This window comes from Nomascus leucogenys, chromosome 9, assembly GCF_006542625.1.
Source record: "Nomascus leucogenys isolate Asia chromosome 9, Asia_NLE_v1, whole genome shotgun sequence".
NCBI classification, from domain to species: domain Eukaryota; kingdom Metazoa; phylum Chordata; class Mammalia; order Primates; family Hylobatidae; genus Nomascus; species Nomascus leucogenys.
This window is the reverse complement of record NC_044389.1, coordinates 70,939,368-70,952,148: the sequence shown is the minus strand read 5'-3', so window position 1 is coordinate 70,952,148 and position 12,781 is coordinate 70,939,368. Positions and strand designations below refer to the sequence as shown.

At 41.9% G+C, this 12,781-nt stretch overlaps 2 non-coding genes across 2 annotated transcripts; one reads left to right on the top strand and one right to left on the bottom strand.

Annotated features, from left to right (window-relative positions):
- The first annotated feature begins 2,342 nt into the window (after positions 1 to 2,342).
- On the top strand, positions 2,343 to 2,468 carry LOC115836827. The gene has a single exon (XR_004031835.1). It is a non-coding gene; the product is annotated as a U6atac minor spliceosomal RNA (small nuclear RNA).
- A 4,559-nt stretch (positions 2,469 to 7,027) lies between these two features.
- LOC115836881 lies at positions 7,028 to 7,135 on the bottom strand. Its single transcript, XR_004031873.1, has one exon. It is a non-coding gene; the product is annotated as a U6 spliceosomal RNA (small nuclear RNA).
- Positions 7,136 to 12,781: the final 5,646 nt, after the last annotated feature.

Here is a 12,781-nt window from a genome sequence, read left to right as displayed (position 1 = left end):
GAGGCTGAGGCAGGAGGACTGCTTGAACCCAGGAGTTCGAGGCTGCAGTGAGCTGAGATTATGCCACTGCACTCCAGCTCTGGGTGACACAGCAAGACTCTGTCTCAAGAGAAGAAAAAGAAAAATATCCCTCGAGGAGATCAAAAAAGCTCAAATTTAATATATCTCATCACCCAATAGCAGATTTGTCCTCGAACAGAAAGACTTTTTTTCCAGTTGTCCACAGTTTCATATCACTAAGATTTCAGTTAAAAAGAAGGAGACTAGGATGTAGACTTGTTTATGCCACGTCACAGGAAACCATATTATACCACTTTACAGAGTCTGCCTCTGATGATAATGTTAAAATGTGATTTAAAAAAAATCAGCAAGTAGGAAGTCCAATTGAACTCATGTAATAGCTGGTAACTCTGTAGTGTTAAAAGCCCAGAAAAAGTTAATAAAGCTCGTCTTTCTAGTTTTTTAATATTCTTTAATGTTCTAGAGATTTCTCCATTGGATTATGAAGAGTGTGGCAGGGGTCTCAAGTAAAGCAGTAAATACTTGTTATGCATAAAAATGCACTGCTTTGAGACTGGGCGCAGTGGCTCACGCTTGTAATCCTAGCACTTTGGGAGGCCGAGGCGGGTGGATCACCTGAGGTCAGGAGTTGGAAAGCAGCCTGGCCAACATGGCAAAACCCATCTCTACTGAAAATATACAAATTACCTGGGCTGTGGTGGTGAGAGATGAAGCTGGCTGGGCTTCTGGGTCCGGTGGGGACTTGGGGAACTTTTCTGTTAGCTAAAGGATTGTAAACGCACCAATCAGCGCTCTGTGTCTAGCTAAAGGTTTGTAAATGCACCAATCAGCACCCTGTAAAAACGGACCAATCAGCACTCTGTAAAATGGACCAATCAGCAGAATGTGGGTGGGGCCAAAGAAGGGACTAAAGCTGGCCACCCAAGCCAGCAGCGGCAACCCGTTGGGGTCCCCTTACACAGTGTGGAATCTTTGTTTTTTGGCTCTTTGCAATAAATCTTGCTGCTGCTCACTCTTTGGGTCCGCACTACCTTTAAGAGCTATAAAACTCACTGCAAAGGTCTGCGTGGCTTCACTCCTGAAGTCAAGCGAGACCACGAACCCACCAGAAGGAATAAACTCTGGACACATCTGAACATTGGAAGGAACAAACTCCGGGCACACCATCTTTAAGAACTGTAACACTCACCATGAGGGTCCGCAGCTTCATTCTTGAAGTCAGCGAGACCAAGAACCCACTGGAAGGAACCAATTCTGGACACAGTGGTGCATGCCTGTAGTTCCAGCTATTTGGGAGGCTGAGGCAGGAGAATCACTTGAGCCCAGGAGGCAGAGGTTGCAGTGAGCTGGAATCATGCCACTGCACTCCAGCCTGGGTGACAGAGTGTGACTCTATCTCAAACAACAACAACAAAACACTGCTTTGCAAACTGCAGTTTAATGAGAAAACAAGGACTTTCTCCTATACGTACCATTGTACCTGGCACTCAGTAAATCCAGTGTATATTTGTTCAACGAATGAAAGAGATCATGATGTATAATGAGAGAATAAGATGTAAACATTTCTAAAATGAAATGGTTTCGGAGATAGGAAAGAGTCATTAAATGATAAGCTGCTAAATGAATAGAAGTGAGAATGTTACCGAAACACCAGGGGTTTGGTCTAGGTCCTGCTGCTCACCACACAGAAAGCCAATCACTGAGACAAGTATTGCAAAGGAAGAAGGCTTTAATTGGGTGCTGCAGCTGAGGAGATACAAGCTCAGTCTCAAATCCTTCTCCCTAACCAACTAAAATTAGGGGTTTATATAGTAGGGAAGAAATGCAACAATGTGTAGGAAAATAGGAACTGGGGAGGCCTAAGGAAGCAGTCCTGATGAATAAGGGGCCTGGTGTCTCATTGTCTGGATGTGATGATCTGGTGAGTTTCAATTCTTTGATACTTTTTGAGAGGCCTGGGAGTTCTTTTCTGAGGAAGAAACTCAGATAAAACAAATGTAAGTCTTAAACTTTAAGACCAGAAGGGTCAATTTCTATGTTTATGCAAAAAAACCTATCTATGGGACTATTGGGTTTGTTGTTTCAAGAATAAATGTTAAGAGCTCAAAGGAAGATGAGACCACTGTGGGCTAGAGTGGTAGTGAAGAAAGACTTCATGGAGAAGGTGGGCCTGGATCTAGGTATTAAAATTAATACATTGGATTTAAAAATATGACAACGGGAACGGTATGAGTAGCAAGAATGTGAACGAAGGATGGAAGTGAGAAAATAAGAGGCATGATTATGAGATGCCTAGCTGTCGTAGAAAAGAAGAGTGGGGAGTGTTGTATGAAAGGAGAGAAGGTTAACACTTCTCTTGACAAGGATGGAAGAGGCCTTCGGACCTGACAACAAGCATACAGTTAAGGCATTGCCACCTACTTCTTGGCATCCAGCTATCATTTTTATTTTATGTTTTTCAATGAAACAATTACAAAAAAATTAAAAAAAGAAGAAGAAGAAGAGTGGAAAAAGGCTGTGTAGTATCAGGATGTGGTGGCCGTGCTTCCAAGGGTCAGGAGTTTGGACTTGATTCATTTATTTTTTTAAGACAGGGTCTTTCTGTATTGCCCAGGCTGGTGTTGAACTCCTGGCTTCAAGCAAAGCTCCTACCTTGGCCTCCCAAAATGCTGGGATTACAGGACACCGCGCCTGACCAGGACTTGATTCTTTCAATTGGGAGAAGAACTAGCAGATTTTCAGCAGGCAACAATATGAAGAAAGAGTTTGATAGTTCTAGAATAAAGATTATACTGGAGACAGGGTACAGGACAGTTTAGATTGGATTAGAGAACGAAGTATTGTTGGTAGAGACTAGCTTGGAAGACAGCCCAGATATAAAATGATAAACTGTGGCTGGGCGTGGTGGCTCACGCCTGTAATTCCAGCACTTTGGGAGGCCGAGGCAGGCGGGTCATGAGGTCAAGAGATCGAGACCATCCTGGCCAACATGGGGAAACCTCATCTCTACTAAAAATACAAAAATTAGCCGGGCATGGTGGCGTGCACCTGTAGTCCCAGCTACTCTGGGGGCTGACGCAGGAGAATTGCTTGAGCCCGGGAGGCAGAGGTTGCAGTGAGCCAAGATCGCGCCACTGCACTCCAGCCTCGGCGACAGAGCAAGACTCCGTCTCAAAAAAAAAAACTAAATAAAAGATAAAATGATAAAGCGCTAAGATAAAGTAAGGTTAGAGGTTATTGAGAGAGACAGATTCCTCAAACATTGTAAAGGAAGAACTGATGGGACTGGCGACCACATGCAAAGGATGAGAGTAACTTTATGAAAGTGGAACAGAATGGTAAGTTTTCAGAATAAAGTGTACATCTATGGGTCATTTATATTATAGTTTTTATTGTTAATGCCAAGATAGTTGGAGTCTGTGTGTATATAGAAAGGTAGTGTGAAAAGAAAAGTTTAGATCCCTACTTTTTCAGAGAAAACAACTTTGAAAACATAATTCAAAACATAATTGGAACACATATTTTAGGGGTTTAATGCTGTGCATTTTAAGATTAAGATTAAGATTGTCCTGAGACTTGGAAGAGCAATCTGCTGGTATGTTTGGAAGACTTTTCAATGATTTTGTGGGGAAAAGCCCAAGTACTAACATCTTTAGTGATTTCACCACACTGTGAAGTTCTCTGCCAGTGGAAGTTGAAGGAAATAAAACTACAGGAATTCATTAGACATTTCCTAGTGTGCCCCTGTTGGTAGACGTGCTTCAGGAAAAGGTGAACAGCTCCTAGCCAAAGAGGAAGCAGCTTTCAGAAAACAAAGCCAAGAATAAGAATTGGCAGTACTCTCAAGACACTGAGCAACATTGTTCAAGATAGTCTGGTCTTCCTGTTTTGTGGGATTTGCAAACATATTTTGCACTTAAATGGCAAATCTTTTGACAGCATAGGACTTTAGTTTCAAGTATATTTTTATACAGCACCCACCTACTCTAATAATGAAATTCAAATATTCCCATCCTAATCCCCACTGCCTCCAAAACAATACAATTAATCCTTCTCTGATGGAGAGAATGACAAATTCCCTTCTGCCAAAAGCAACCAGTCTTCTTATTCCTTTAAAACACTGTCAACTATCCCCCTTTATTTTAAGGCAAAAGAACAAATAAAATAAAATGAAGCTTTCTTGCACTACCAAGTAAGGCTAACTGATATAGGATCTAAAATATACTGAAGATGTGCAAAACTTGTGCATATACTTGGAATTATTGGCAACTGTGAGTGAGTATTTTATGCCTATGCTCTTGGTTATATTGAATGTCTATAGCAAAGTTATTCTCCATGTCCAAATGGGACCCTAAACATATATCATCAATATTATATGTTCTGCAGCAGACAACTGCCTGGCTTGAATTCTTTTTTTTGCTTGTTTGAGATGGAGTCTTGCTCTGTCACCAGGCTGGAGTGCAGTGGCACGATCTCGGCTTACTGCAACCTGCACCTCCCAGGTTCAAGCGACTCTCCTGCCTCAGCCTCCCGAGTAGCTGGGACTACAGGCACCTGTCACCACGCCCGGCTAATTTTTTGTATTTTTAGTAGAGACGGGGTTTCACCATGTTGGTCGGTATATTCTCGATCTCTTGACCCCGTGATCCGCCCGCCTCGGCTTCCCAAAGAGCTGGGATTACAGGCATGAGCCACTAACCCCGGCCGGCTTGAATTCTTTACAGCTGAGGTGTGTTAGGTCTTTGCGAAGCAAACAAAATCATTTCCTACTTGAAGAAAAGAAAACTAGAGAAACGGAAGAGGAAAGAGAAAATTTGCAAAGTGATTAAAAAGGAATAATTCTATTTAAAGAGTTACTTTTTCTTTTAAAGTTTGGAGCTGGCATACCTTTGGTCCAGCTGTGGCTTTAAGATTTTCTGGTACAAAAGTAGAGAGTAAGTATTTCAGGGTAATCTATGAAAAAAAAAAATCTTGTGCCACTGGAATAATTTTATTCCGATAATATCAGAAAAATTTAGTTGCCCTTTTGCCTTCTCATGTTTAAGGAAAGTCTTAAACATGAGTTTAAGTTTTTTTTGTTTTTTTTTTTAAACTGAGTTTTGCTCTTGTCACCCAGGCTGGAGTGCAATGGGACGATCTCAGCTCACTGCAACCTCTGCCTCCTGGGTTCAAGCGATTCTCCTGCCTCAGCCTCCCAAGTAGCTGGGATTAGAGGCACCCGCCACCACGCCCAGCTAATTTTTATATTTTTAGTACAGACAGGATTTCACCATGTTGGCCAGGCTAGTCTTGAACTCGTGGCCTCAGGTGACCCAAAGTGCGGGGATTACAGGCATGAGCCACCGCGCCTGGCCTGAGTTTAAGTTTCTTAGGCAAAGCTCTCAAGTTATATTTAAGCTCCAATATTCGAACATTCTAATTAAACCTCTTTGAAGAAATAGTTCTACATGTTGTTAACTATGGAAACCAGCCATGACAGTCAGTTTGCTGGGGCCCTGGATCATTGAATTCAGCTACTAGAATCCACTTGTCATTAACAGTTTACAAAACCAAAGAGAACAGGGGAGTATTCCTTTCTCTGGTCTTTCCCTCAGTTCTTTCATCTTTTGGCCTCATCCTCAATTCCATCTCCCACTCTCTTCTCACCTCTCCAGTTCTTAGTAATTTGCAATACAATGTTTTGAATTACCCTCAATGTTTTATTGGTTTTACGTTGGAACCCCATTAAACTGGCATTGTGCTGAACACTAGTCTCATTAAATTAAAGTATAATTTGTGGCTTAATAGCAGGCTAATAAAACATTTTTAATTAATTTACATCTATTTAAATGGAAACCTACCCGGTTAGTGTAAAGAATTCGGGTGGAAGGGAAAGAGAAAAGGTAAAGTACAGAAAATTCTGTGCTACTAAACTATTGAAACAAATATTTCTAAAAATATAATCTCTCAAATTTATTTTATTATTTATTTACTATTTTTAGAGACAGGGTCCCTGTTGACCCGGCTGGAGTGCAGTGGTACGATCAAGGCTCACTGTAATCTCCAACTCCTGGGTTCTAGTGATCCTCCTGCTTTAGCCTCCTGAGTAGCTAGGATTACAGGTGTGTACTACTGAGACAGCCAAGTATAAAGGGGTCCCTGGAGAACCTCTGACCAGCCTGTACACTGGGAGAATGGGGTGGAGCCATGGGAAGTTTGAGCCCTTTGCAGTGGGGAGGAGCCTGGACGCTCCTGTTTCAGGGTGGTAACCTGTGATTCAATCTGTGAGGCGAGAGACCAGCTAGCAGAACTCTCACTTTACTTAGAGTCCCTGTTTCCCCCTTCTCCTTTTCACCCAACAAATTCCGTTTTTCTCACCCTTCAAAGTGTCTGCAAGCCTAATCTTTTCTGGTTGTGTGACAAGGACCCTAAGGAGAAAGTCCTACAACACTACCATGCCCAACTAATTAAAATATATATATATATAATTGTAGAGATGGGGTCCTTCTATGTTGCACTGGTTGGTCTTGAGCTCCTGGCCTCAAGCAGTCCCCCTGCCTTGACCTCCCAAGGTGATGGGATTACAGATGTGAGTCATCACATAACTCCTAGACTCTCAAATTTCTTGGCCGAAAGTTGACATGGGGCATTATGGGACTTTATCCATTAGTAGCAGGTTGGATGGCAGCCCATGGAATAGTGCCATTGACAAGGCCCTTTGAGGTAAGCAAAATGATACTTCACCGATACTCATTCTGTGATCTTGGCTTCTAAGACCTCTCTTTAGATATTGCTGAATTTTAAATTGCCTGGGGAGCTTTTAAAAATCCCAAAGCCCTGCCACACTCATACCAATTAAATCAGAATTTCTTCCAGGAGACTCCAGTATGCAGATAGGTTGGGGAGCAGTGCTTCTTAACACATAATGTACATATGAATGACTTGTGGATCTTGATGAACTTGCAGGTTTTGAGTGTAGGCCTATGCTGAGGCACAAGATTCTGCATTTTTAAAAAATGTGTTTTTATTAAATATGGAACACTTCACAAATTTGTGTATTATCTTTGTGTAGGGGGCCATGCTAATCTTCTCTGAATTGTTCCAATTTTAGTATATGTGCTTTCAAAGCAAGCACAGATACTGCATTTCTAACCAGCTCCCAGGTGAAGCCCAGAATAGTCCTCCCTGGTCCTTAAGTAGCTAGGGAGTTAGGAAGTATTCCCTCTATTTCTGTCTCCTAAAAGAGATTATAAAGAACTGTACAGCTGCTTCTTTCAATGTTTGATATAATTTGCTAGTGAATCTATCTGGGGCCAGGGACTTTCTGTTTTGGAAGTTTATTAATTATTGATTCAATTTTTAAAATAATCCTGGGTCTTTACAGATTGTCTAATTTGTGTGTGTGAATTTTGGCAGATTGCATCTTTCAAGGAATTGGTCCATTTCATCTAAGTTATCAAATTTGTGAGAATAGTTTTGTTATTATCCTTTTAATGTCTGTGGGGTCTTTAAGTGATGTCCACTCTTTTTTTAAAAAAACTTTTACTGACAGGGCCAACCAGGTAATGTCTACTTTTTTATTTCTGATATTAGTAATTATGTCCTCTCTTTTTTTTTTTTTTTGCAGTTAGTGTAACTGGAGACTTATAAATTTTATTGATCTTTTCAAATAACCGGCTTTTGGTTTTTTGTTAATTTTCTCTGTTGATTTTCAGTTTCATTTTTTTTCTGATTTTTATTATTTCTTTTCTTCTGCTTGATTTGTCTTTAATTTGCTCTTCTATTTCTAGTTTTCCAAGGTGGTAGTAGAGATTATTGATTTTGGATTTGTCTTTTTTTTCTAATATATGTTTCCAATGACATAAATTTCCCTTTTATTGCAATTGCTGCATCCCACAAATTTTGTTAATTATATTTTCATTTTTATTTAGTTTAAAATTTCTACGTATACAATTGAGTATATTGTTGCTATTATTATTTTAACCAGTTATCTGTTAGATCAATTAAGAATAAGAAAAATAGGCTGGGCACAGTGGCTCACACCTGTAATCCTAGCACTTTTGGAGGCTGAGGTGGGCGGATCACCAGGTCAGGAGATTGAGACCATCCTGGCTAACATGGTGAAACCCCGTCTACTAAAAACACAAAAAATTAGCCAGGCGTGGTGACAGGCGCCTGTAGTCCCAGCTACTTGGGAGGCTGAGGCACAGGAATGGCATGAACCCAGAAGGCGGACCTTGCAGTGAGCTGAGATCCCGCCACTGCACACTAATGTTCTCCTTTCTTTATGTAGATTTCATTTTCTGACCTTTATTGATTTTCTGACCTTTATCAATCTTCTCTTTGAAGAACATCTTTTGGCCACACATGGTGGCCAATGCCTGTAATCCAAGCACCTTGGGAGGCTGAGGTGGGAGGATCACTTGAGGCCAGCAGTTCCAAACCAGGCTGGCCAACATAGTGAGACCCTGTCTCCAGTGTTTTTTGTTTGTTTGTTTTTGTTTTTGAGACAGGGCCTCAGTCCGTTGCCCAGGCTGGAGTGCACAGGCATGATCAGGGCTCACTGCAGACTTGACCTCCCAGGCTCAAGTGATCCTCCCATCTCAGTCCCCCAGGTAGCTGGGACTACCAGTGTGTGCGTCACCACACCTGGCTAATTTTTTGTATTTTTAGTAGAGATGGGGTTTTGCCATGTTACCCAGGCTGGTTTTGAACTCCTGAGCTCAAGTGATCCGCGCACTTCAGCCTCCCAAATTGCTGGGATTACAGGCATGAGCCACCATGCCAGGCCTTCTATTTAAAAAATAAAATAAAGTGAAATAACTTTTTTTTTTTTTTTTGAGACGGAGTCTCGCTCTGTCGCCCAGGCTGGAGTGCAGTGGCACCATCTCGGCTCACTGCAAGCTGCACCTCCCGGGTTCACGCCATTCTCCCGCCTCAGCCTTCCCGGAGTAGTTGGGACCACAGGCGCCCACCACCACACCTGGCTAATCTTTTTTGTATTTTTAGTAGAGATGGGGTTTCACCATGTTAGCTAGGATAGTCTCGATTTCCTGACCTTGTGATCCGCCTGCCTCAGCCTCCCAAATTGCTGGGACCACAGGCGTAAGCCACTGTGCCTGGCCTAAATAAAGCAAAATAACTTTTAAAAAACACTTCTGCAAGACAGGTGTACTGACAACAAATTCCTCTGATGTTTATTTGTCTGAGAAAGTCTATTTCTTCTTTAAATCTGAAGGGAAATTTCACAGTATACAGAATTCTAAGTTGGTGGTATTTTTCTACCAACATGTTAAATATACAGCATTCTCTTCCTGCTTGCATGGTTTCTAATAAGTCAGATACAATTCTTATCTTTGTTTCTCTATAGTTAAGAATATTTTTCCCCTCTGACTTCATTGAAGATTTTTTCTTTATCTTTGATATTCTGTAGTTTGAATATGATATACCTATGTGTAATTTACTTAGGATTTATTCTTCCTGGTATTCTTTGAGTTTCCTGAATCTGTAGTTTAGTATCTAACATTAATTTGGGAGAAACTGTCAGTTCATAATTGCTTCAAATATTGTTTTTGGCCAGGCGTAGTGGCTCATGCCTGTAATTCCAGCACTTTGGGAGGCCGAGGTGGGTGGATCACCTGAGGTCGGGAGTTTGAGACCTGCCTGGCCAACACGGTGAAAATGCAAAAATTAGTTGGGTGTGGTGGCAGGAGCCTGTAATTCCAGCTACTAGGGTGGCTGAGGCAGGAGAATCACTTGAATCCAGGAGGCAGAGCTTGCAGTGAGCTGAGATTGCGCCACTGCACTCCAGCCTGGGCAACAGAGTGAGATTCTGTCTCAAAAATATATATATATCTACACACACACATATATACACATATACATATATAGTTTTTGCTTCTTTCTCTCTTTCTGTATTTTTTGTAATTGTCCCGCAGTTTTTGAATATTTTGCTCCCCCTTTTTTGGGTCTTTTTCTCTTTGCTTTTCAGTTTCTACTGGACATCCTCAAGCTCAGAGTATCTTTCCTCAGCTGTGTTTAGTCAACTCGTAAGCTCATGAATGGCAATCTTCATAGTGTTTTTAATCTCTAGCATTTTTTTGACTCTTTCTCAGAATTTCCATCTGTCTTATTACATGCCATCTACCTTATCCATTGGAGCTTTCATTTATTTATTTTTCTTTTTTAGAGGCATAGTCTCCTTTGTCACCCAGGCTGGAATGCAGTGACATGATCATAGCTCACTGCAGCCTCAAACTCCTGGGCTCAAGTGATCCTCCTGCCTCAGCTTTCTGAGCACCTGGGACTACAGACATGCACCACTGTGTCTGGGTATTTTTTGTAGTTTCTTTAGTGACTGGATCTCGCTATGTTCTGCAGGGTGGTCTTGAACTCCCAGCTTCAACTGATTTTCCTGCCTGGGCCTCCCAAAGTGCTGGGATTATAGGTGTGAGCCATCATGCCCAGCTTATTTATTTTTATTTTTGGAGATGGAGTCTTGCTCTGTCACCCAGGCTGAAGTGTAGTGGCACAATCTCAACTCACTGCAACCTCTGCCTCCTGGGTTCAAGCTATTCTCCTGTCTCAGCCTCCCGAGTAGCTGGGATTACAGGCACGTGCCACCATGCCCAGCTAGTTTTTTGTATTTTTAGTAGAGATGGGGTTTCACCATGTTGGCCAGGTTGGTCTTGAACTCCTAACCTCAGGTTATCCACCCACCTCGGCCTCCCAAAGTGCTGGGTTTACAGGCATGAGCCACCATGCCCAGCTGGAAACAAATGATTTTTTTTTTTTTTTTTTTTTTTGAGACAGTCTTGCTCTGTCACTCAGGCTGGAGTGCAGTGGTGCAATTTCAGCTCACTGCAACCTGTGCCTCCCATGTTTAAGCAATTCTCATGCCTTAAGTAGCTGGGATTATAGGCATATGCCACTGCACCAGGCTAATTTTTGTATTCTTAGTAGAGACGGTTTCACCATGTCGGCCAGGCTGGTCTTGAACTCGTGGCCTCTTATTTATTTTTTGAGACAGGGTCTCACTGTATCACCCAGGCTGGAGTGCAGTAATGTAATTATAGCTCACTAGCCTCAAACCCCAGGTCCCGACTGATCCACCTGCCTCAGTCTCCCAAGTAGCTAGGACTACAGCCACAAGCCAGCCCACCCAGCTCATTTAAAATTTTTTTTTAGTTTTTAATTTAATTTAATTTTGAGACAGGGTCTTACTTTGTTGCTCAGGCTAGAGTGCAGTTGCGTGATCACTGCTCACTGCAGCCTTGACTTCTCCAGGCTCAGGGGATCCTCCTACCTCAGCCTCCTGAGTAGCTAGCACTACAGGTATATGCCACCATGCCCAGGTAATTTATGTATTTTTTGTAGAGACAGGGTTTTGCCATGTTGCCCAGGCTGGTCTTGAACTCCTGCACTCAAGCAGTCCTTCTACCTCACCCTCCCAATATGGTGGGATTATAAGTGTGCGCTACTATGCCTGGCCTCATTAGAGCTTTTATCATATTAATCATAGTTGTTTTTAATTCCCACGCTGATAATTCTACCCTTCCTAAAATATCTGTGTCTGTTTCTAATGCTTTGTCCGTTCAAACTATTTTTTGCCTTTTATATGCCTTGTATTTTTTTTTTGTTGAAAGCCAGACATGATATGCTGGGTAAAAAGAACTCTAGTAGGTAGGCCTTTCCTGATGTGGTGGTGAGGTGGGGTGGTGGGGTAGGCGGTAATATTCTTCAGTTCTATGATTAGGTCTTGGTTTTTTTAGTAAGCCTGTGCCCCTAGGCTGTGAATTTCACAGTGCCTCTCAGTCTCCCCAACCTTTCACCTTAAATAGGACAGGATGGCTGGAGGGGTTTGGAATTGGGTATTTCCCTTCACCAAGGTCATTTAAGTGCCCATAAAACCTCAATAGGTTAGCCTCTGATAAGATAGTTTCTCTTAAAGGCAGGTCTTGTTAAGAAGAACAGAATGTTCTGGTGTATTTAAAAATGGTTAAATTTCCCCTGCTCAGTCCGATGCTAAAGGGGATTTTTTTTTTTTAATCTTCAGTGTAAGAGCATCATAAAGTTCCAGGAGGTAAAACATGGGCCCAGAAATGATCTTTTCGGTATGCTAGTGCTGGTGAGGTTCATAGTTGCTGCTTCATAATAATTTATGAATCAGAAGAAATTGAAGTATGAATCAGAATGGTAATTAATTGGTTTTCTTATGGGCATTCCTGTGACTGAGATACTCAAGTTTCTTCCACAAGCAAACTTATCAGATTTAAAAAAAAAGGAGATGCACTTGAGAGCTTTTGCATCGAAGTATGGAAAATCCTTGTGTGAAGCTGTCTCCACTCATAACAGAAAAACTTCCTTATGCCTGCAAATTTTATATTGCCCTGATTCAGTGTTAAAAGTGTAGTTGAGTATTCTCAGATCCTGGTAATTGTGATTAAAAGTAATTAGGACACCACTTATGGGATGATTATTCTGTGCTAGGAATAATGAACAATGCTAAGCACTTAATCCTCACAAAATCTTTGCAGGTAAAGATGACCCTCCAAGTTAGTAAAACCCAGAGGCAAGTTCCAATGCAGAGCTCTCTAGTCTGTTACAGTAGTTAGACATGTGCGGGGCAGGAGAGTCCCCGACCCCCAACCCAGGAATGTCAGGCCACCATCAGGTGATGGTCAGGCAGTTGTTACACTGGCTTTGCAAAATAGTAATTGGTTGCAGCTGGTGCCAGGGAAAGGCAGTCCCCCCAATAGATAGAAACACCTGAAACTAGTGA